Source organism: Echinops telfairi, unplaced genomic scaffold (assembly GCF_000313985.2).
Source record: "Echinops telfairi isolate 266 unplaced genomic scaffold, ASM31398v2 ScPeMD7_5868;HRSCAF=6743_0, whole genome shotgun sequence".
Classification (NCBI taxonomy): Eukaryota; Metazoa; Chordata; class Mammalia; order Afrosoricida; family Tenrecidae; genus Echinops; species Echinops telfairi.
The window spans coordinates 2,822,516-2,829,847 of NW_022109767.1; the positions used below are offsets into that span (position 1 = coordinate 2,822,516).

General features: G+C 43.6%; 1 protein-coding gene and 1 pseudogene across 1 annotated transcript in view; both read left to right on the forward strand.

The window, feature by feature from the left end:
• Positions 1-7,332, forward strand: part of LOC105979518 (patr class I histocompatibility antigen, B-2 alpha chain-like) — a 254,494-nt gene that overhangs the window by 215,626 nt on the left and 31,536 nt on the right.
• On the forward strand, positions 378-2,645 carry LOC101650170 (annotated as a pseudogene).

Consider the following 7,332-nt stretch of genomic DNA (forward strand, 5'->3'; position numbering starts at 1 on the left):
GTGGCTGCGGAAGCGGCGGTGGAGGCAGGGGCCTCGGGCAGCTCCCGGGTCCGGGCTGAGCAGCGTTGGAGGGGAGAGGCAAGAACAAACAACTTAAAATGGCAGCTGCGGCCACTGAGTCACCCGCCCCTGGCCGGCACCGCCCCATCCCTCTGCGGCTGCGCGGCGGCGGGGCCGTACCATCTACGTAAGAACGGCGGGGGGAGGGAGAGACCGGAAGGTGCGGGGTCACCGTGGTTATTAAATAGAAAGGAAAGAAAAGTCAGGAAAGAATCTACAAAAGGCTCTTCAAAGGCTATGCCTTTGCAGTGGAACTTTCCAAATAGCATGCCCGACTGAATGGGAAGTTTGCGAGCGGACACACCCCTCTTTCCAGCATGGACCCTTCCGTGGGGCGGGGAAAGGGCCTCTCCGCCCCTCCCCCTCCGCCCCTCAGTCAGGAAGTTCCGGTCCAAGGAGTTCGCGCATCCTCCGTTCCTCTAGTGATGTCACAAGCCAGGCCCTCTGCCCGCCTTCCAAGACCCGGATGGATTCGCTCCTTCCGGGGACGACTGCAGCCTGGGCTCAGGCTGTCACGAGACCTGCGGGGACGAGAGTCTGGGGAAGGCGAGGGTGCGCAGCGGAGTGTGGACAAGGACGGGGCGGAGCTAAGGGTGAAAGGGAAGTGGGTGGGTGGGTGGATTTGTAGGGGCTAAAAATAGTCTATCACCTGACTGTGGCTTTATTCCTGCACCACTGATGGACAGTCCTTCTGGGAGTCCCCTGGAGTATCTTGAATGGGCGAGCCATGAATTCAGTCCAAACACTTGATTTAGAATGTAAAAGACATGTTGCAAAAAATGTCTCTGGTTAGTCCTTTGGGCTGCCTAATTTTCTTCACGTGTCCGGTGGCGGTAAAGCAGTGGCATCATTAGAGTTAGTGTACCTCCGTGCCACAACCCATGGTGTCCACCCACCCCATCCCATGAACTTCCTCCCCTGAGACTGTACAGAATCCTTAGCAATATAACAGCTTTAGTTTAGTGGTCCTGTGATATAGTTGTAAATTGTTCGAATATGACAATTCCTAGATTCTATGACTACTAACAAAACATATCTTGTAAAACGTGTTTAATAATGAAACATCATTTGTTACAGCATTAGTATTAACTGAGTAATGACAGCTCTGACCAGAGAGCTCATTACAAAGTTAAAAAAGTCAATTAGGTTAGAGGGTTAGCTTTGTAGGTATATTAACCATTATAAGCTGGATTTATGAAAAATATTTTGTGGATAAACTACCTAAAGGGGTATTTTTAAATAAAAATAAATAAAATTTTACTGAAACAGCGTGAAGACTATAGACAGTCATTGTGGTGTGGTTCTCACCGGCCTCACTGCCACATTACACTTTGAATTAAAGATAGGCAGACAACTGTTCATTCAGCTTTTCTAGGCTCTGGAACAGTCACAGCCCCCAACCCATCTTGAGATAATGGGGACCTCTGAGAGGTGCCACTCATTGTTCCACAACTCTATGAGGAGAAAACAAAAGAAGTCTAAGTTGGTAAATCACCCAGGGGAAGTCCTGCAGTCCAAGGACCAGATTACAGCAGGGAATGCAGCTAAAAAGAACTGCCTGGGAGGCAAAGCTGCGATTTCCAACAAAAATCACTAGTTCTACTTTTCAGGTGTTACAGGTAGCAGGTATCAACACATGGGAGGGAGACAGTTGCTCCCAGTGTGAAATGATTCCCATTGAGTGGGTGTGTCGAAGGATAGCAACTGGTTCTTTTCTCAAAAGGAACCCTGGTGTCAAGGAAGGCTACAAGTTTTACCCACCCAAAGTGGAGATCTTTTTCAAGGATGAAGCCATTAATGATCCACAGTAGTCTGAGGAACAGGTAATTGCTCCCAAAGTTTGCTTTGCTGGACTTGAGATAGGCCACGCTGAAGTGGATCTCATGGATCAAGACACAGGCCATTTCTGAAATACTGGAGAAATCTTGGTTCTCCCAGGACTGTTCATGGGTGAACATGAAGATTGAATTTGGTGTTGATGTAACCACTGTATTAACTGTTCTTGCTGATATATTGGAAACAATTCCTAGAGACTCTGGCCATCAGGGAATCGAAGCCAACAGAAGGACAAACAGTCTCATCATGACCTCAAAGAAGTAACTCCTGAACGGCTGTAAATGTTGAGTGAGTTGCGGAAAGAGTAGCGCTGCTTCTGAAATCACAAAGTCAGGGCAGGGTGGTCGTATTGATGGGCTCGATCTCTGATCTCTGTCACTGAGAAAATCAAGGAGGCTTATGGTAACACCTGCCCATGAAACGCTGAGGATTAAAGCTGAGTATGAAAGGGATGGCATTCCTCCACCTTTGTGGCAGTAGCAGGCAGGCACAATGGTTTAGGACCAGTGCTATCTGGTAACACTGCATATCCAGTGGTATCTGTCCACACACATACACACACCCCACCAGACTAGGGGGCGTAGGGTGTGTGCTGAGTGCTCTCGGCTGTTTGACTGTACTTTCTCGAGAAGGATCAGCTCAATTTGCCATTCAAATCCTTGGCTTGAATAATCATTGGGTATGGGCCAAACTGAGGAAGTACCTTAAATACGTGGATTTCCTTGAAGCAGGCTGACAGAAGATCATAAAATGCAGTTTATGAGAAATTTGTAGTGTTTATTATATGATGAGTGTTTCTTATGAGAATTTCTAATTCAGCTACAGGGGAAAAATCATGTAAGATGAAAACATTTTAAGAAAAATGATTTTTTTTAAAAAAAAGACTACTGTTCAAAACATCTGTTGGTATCATGTGAAAAGGAATTTTTTATCTATTGCTTTTTAGAAGCAATTTGAAAAAAAAAAAGAAAATGCCATAAGTTGTGTTGTTTTGTTTTACTTTCATTTTCCTTACCTCCGCCTCCTACTGACATTTGCATCTTGACTATTTCCCAATTTCATTTTACGGCTCTCTCTTGATCCCAGATGTCACTTCTATAATTCCACACGCTAATATTAAAGATGTCTTTTAATGTGTTTATAGTTACTTGGCTCCTAGTGACCCCATAGGGCAGGATGGAACTGTGCTTGTGGGTTTCTGAGCCTGCAACTCTCTCTTGTTTGTCAGCAAGCTAACTTTATTCTACAGGCAATAGGGACTCCATGCAAATTTTAAAAATCACTTTCCCCCCTCTTCAAGCTGTTTTGTGCATTATAGAAAACTGAAAAGAGCAAAAAGCAAAGAACACAAAAGGCAACCAGTCATTTTGATGATTTGATCATTACAGTTTGACATGTTGTTCTACATCTTATGTATGTAAACAACGGAGCACACAATCGGCTGAGGTCACACAGTATGGATGGATGGGAGTAGGAAGCTTTAACTTTCTGCCCAGAGCGGCTGATGGTTTCCACCTGCTGACCTTGCAGTCAGCAGCGCCACATGCAACCCTCTACAGCATGAATGAGAATGACTGATGGCCGCACATTTGGGCTTGGAGAATGGTTATAGGAGCCCTGGTGGCACAATGGATTAAAGCACCGGAGAGCTAAGAGCAAGTTCAGTAGTTCGATCTGACCATTTGCTAAGTAGGAGAAAAGTGAAGCTGTTTAACCCCACAAAGATGTACAACCGTGGAAACCTTTTAGGGTGGTTCTACTCTGTCATTTAGGGACCCTCTGACTTGGGATCAACTCAATAGTAGTGGGTTAGGACAGTGGCAGTAGATAACTTATGGAATCTCTCCTGAGACTTTGTTAGCAATACATCACCACCACGAGAAATAAAATATAAAGGTTTTGCCCCATTTATTCTACCCTGCTCCTCCACAAGGGTTGGGTGATGGAAAGGGAATGGGAAAGATAATACATGTAGCAATGATTCGTGGCATCACAGCTTAAGGGTCCCAACTTAAACCCACTGCCACCAAGTCAATTCAGACAACTGGTGACCCTGTAGGACAGGGTAGAACTGCCCTGAGGGTTTCCGAGATAGTAACACTTAATGGAAGTTGGAAGCCTTGGCTCTCCTGTGGTGCCGGGTGGTGTTTCCAACTGCTGACTTACAGTTCGTTGCACAACCTGTAACCACTATGCTGCCAGGGCTCCCCTTGGTTAAGGGCACAGTTCCTGCAATACTTCAGACATCGCTTGCAACCTTGAGAGTCTGTAAGCTGCCCTCACTTCTAACCAGCTGATTTTTTTAGCCACCCAGTTTGCGGTAGTTTATAATGGCAGCAGCAGTTAATAGAAAGGTCTAAGTCAGGCCCACGATCTCACCTATCGGAGTTCTAGAAAAAGCCCAGAGAACATGCAAGTACATCATTGCAGAAACTATGGCAAATCTAATATAGCAATGAATCTTCTGATTGAAGAATTGTGGGAAACAAGGATTTCTCCCAAGTTGTCTCCCCTAAATATCTGCCAAACTTAGCTGCTTGTGAATAACTATACACTTGGAGGTCATCAGAAGTAGATCAGGGGTTATTCTCCCTAAGGGTTATCAGCCATCTAGAGCAAGCAGTCACCACTGTTTATCCCACAACAAGTAGGGCCCACTCCCTTCTGATAAGAATACAGTAGTAGTTGTCTGTTTCCTTGTAGGAGACCCCAGAGAGGTCAAGCCCACACAAGGGTGGCCAAGGTTAGGCCGCCATCATGAATCTAGGGTCCGCCCATCTTGTCACATGTATACCCCTAGTTGCTCCCATTCCTATGGGCACAACCCTACCTCATCCCCTTCCTGTCACACTTATGTCTATCGTACATCCCCTTCCTATGATGTGTATGCCTATTGTACTGCCCCTTCCTGTGACGTGGTTACTTGTAATCACTCCCCCCTAAGTAGATATAACCTTTGGTTAGCAATAAAGTTGGTCTCTCCTGTTCTCGCGGCCAGGCTCTCCCCACGAGGACCACCAAGCGGGGCTGAGGTGAGCATGCTACCATGAATTGTGTCTGACTCCGTTATTTCAGTCTCTCTTCTACCTCTCATGCTCTGTATGACTTTAATATAATCTTTACTTATTATTGCTGTACAGTTGTGCCCACCAGACCTGTGATTAGTGGGGGGGGGGGCTGGCACCCCTTCCAACCACAAGGAATGTATTAAAAGGAAATATTAGAGGCACTAGGTGGTGGTGGTGGTGCAGTTTGAGTAAAGCACCTATGAAAGGATAAAAATCAGACTGGCCACAGGCTAATAATCTACAATCACAATTTTAAAAAATCTTTTGAATAGTGGTAGAACCACTTGATATCCATATGAGAGGAATGAATTACACGTACACCCACATATAAACCTTGACCGCTGTGGTAGGCCGGGTTGACAAGAGAAACAGATCCAGAGATACTCATATATGTGTAAAAGGAGCTTTATACCAAAAAGCATTATATATCAGGAAAAGAGTCCAGACCAGTCCAACTCCATAAGTCTGATACTAGTCCATAAATCCCTCTTCAGACTCTGCAGTCACAAATAATGATGCAGAATGCAGGAATATCACAGGCCAGTGGGTACAAAATCTTGAGGATCCAATAGTGGTAGACACATCTCCAGGGCTCACCAGCATTAAGGTGAAGGCAGACAGAAGGGGGGGAGGTCCCCAGGGCCTGTCTTATGAGAAGGCCCCACCCACAGGCTGTGCTTTGATTGACAGGCTAGACTCCACCCCTACGCTTCTGTATATCAAGTTTACGTGAAATTAAGTAACTACCACAACCCCTACCTCAAACCATATACAAAAATTGAGACGAAGCCTTGAAATAAACATAACTGAACTGAGAGAATATCTTCATGATTTAGGAATAGGCAAAGTTTCTGAGGCAAGATATAGAAAGAAAAATCCAGAAAAGAGTCAATTCATTCAATATTAAAAATGAATTCATCAAATGACATTTTAAAGAAAGTGAACAGGCAAGCTATGGATGGGGAAAATATTTCCAAAACATATTTGTTATAGAATTAACATCTATAAAGTATATGGAGAACGTCTGCAATTCATTTATAAGATAACTTTATTTTTAAATAAGCAAAGGATTCAATCAGACACTATTGACTAAGACACAGGTACTGCCCCCCCCACCAAAATTAGGATTTTTTTTTCAAATCTATGTATTTAAATTTTTTTATGAAACAATTTTATCACCTTGAAAGTACTCTCCATTACACTTAATATATTTGTCAAATCTGCCATTCCATCCTGGGAAACATTTTGCAAACATCTGTTTGGATGGCTGACAGCACCTCCCTTGTTTTTTTTTTGCATTCAATGAGAATTTTTATTTCAATTATCCACAAAACAATACTTTATAAAAATATTAAGTCTTAGGCTACCGTTATTCATTTAAAAAAGTGTTTGTGCTCCCAGGTTCTTTTGCCAACTTCCGTTTTTGGTGAGGGTTAAGTTCCACATTCAGATACTGAAGACAAACAGCTGTTAACAAGATGTCAAATGCACAAAGTTGTTTATTTTCTCGACAATTTAAAAAATACATAACCATTTAAACTCAACAAACATGAAGTCAGTGTTTATCTCCTTATTACGCAATTGTTATTACAAGGGGTCACGCCATTAATTTAAAACCTATTCGATGCCATCAACTTTTCATGGCTGATTTTTCTTACGTGCATTAGTTCAGAAACATAAGTTTGTTACCCTTTTGTAAAATGCTTAGAAAAGTGACATTAGTTCACAAAGAGCCCTTTAAAAATCTGATGTCACAGGGTGTAGACGTGAAGTGTAAGGATGGTACTCTCCTTAGAAGAGCCGCTTGTTCAAGGGGTTCAGTACGAAGCAGGAACGTAAACCTATGAAACAATCACAATTGTTAGTACCAGCACTGTTGCCAACTAGCATGAAATTCATTTGTCACATTTACAAGTGGTTTGAGTTTCGACACAGATACCAAGGCACATGTGTCAATCTTATGAGTAAATCAGTGAAAATGATCCAAAACACCAAGTCCTCTGTCATTGAGTTGATTCCGAGTCATCGCCGCCTTCTAAAGGGTTTCGAATTAGACTAGAGGCTGACAATCGGTACAGGAGACAGACAGCCTCATCTTTTCCTCACAGAGTAGCTGGTGGGTCTGAACCACCGCCCTTTTGGTAGCAGTCCAACCCTCACCCAACAGCACTTCCAGGGCTCCTTGTGATAAGTGGTAGGTGAAAAGTATATTCCTAAACTATGGGGACCAGATATTATGGCTTTATTTAACGTGTGACCATAAAACAGAGTTTACCCTATGATGGCTCCTAAATGAGCTGCTTCTTCTAAGCCTTCTGACAATAAAAATAAGCGCCAGAGGAAGATGCTCACCATCCAGGAAAAGGTA